Genomic DNA, 278 nt, shown 5'->3' with positions numbered 1-278 from the left:
CTAGTTGTTTCATTATTGAGAAAGAATCCATCCTCATTCGAAGGTTGTTTGACTAACAGGGTATTCTAACCTTTAATTAACATCAGTTGATAAATCTTGGTGAAACTTGACGAACCCCCCTAATTCTTCATATTTTTTTTGACGAAAAGCCATTCGGCCCTGCCCACATATTTTTGAAAAATTCTAAATGCGCGTGTTTCTGGGGACTTCAAAGTACATGCTTCCCCTCGAGTTGAGCCGGCGCAGTCATTTTTGTCAGTGTTACCTACTCAAGTATG

The sequence above is a fragment of the Culex quinquefasciatus genome, chromosome 1 (genome assembly GCF_015732765.1).
Source record: "Culex quinquefasciatus strain JHB chromosome 1, VPISU_Cqui_1.0_pri_paternal, whole genome shotgun sequence".
Classification (NCBI taxonomy): domain Eukaryota; kingdom Metazoa; phylum Arthropoda; class Insecta; order Diptera; family Culicidae; genus Culex; species Culex quinquefasciatus.
Note: the sequence above shows the minus strand (reverse complement) of the source record.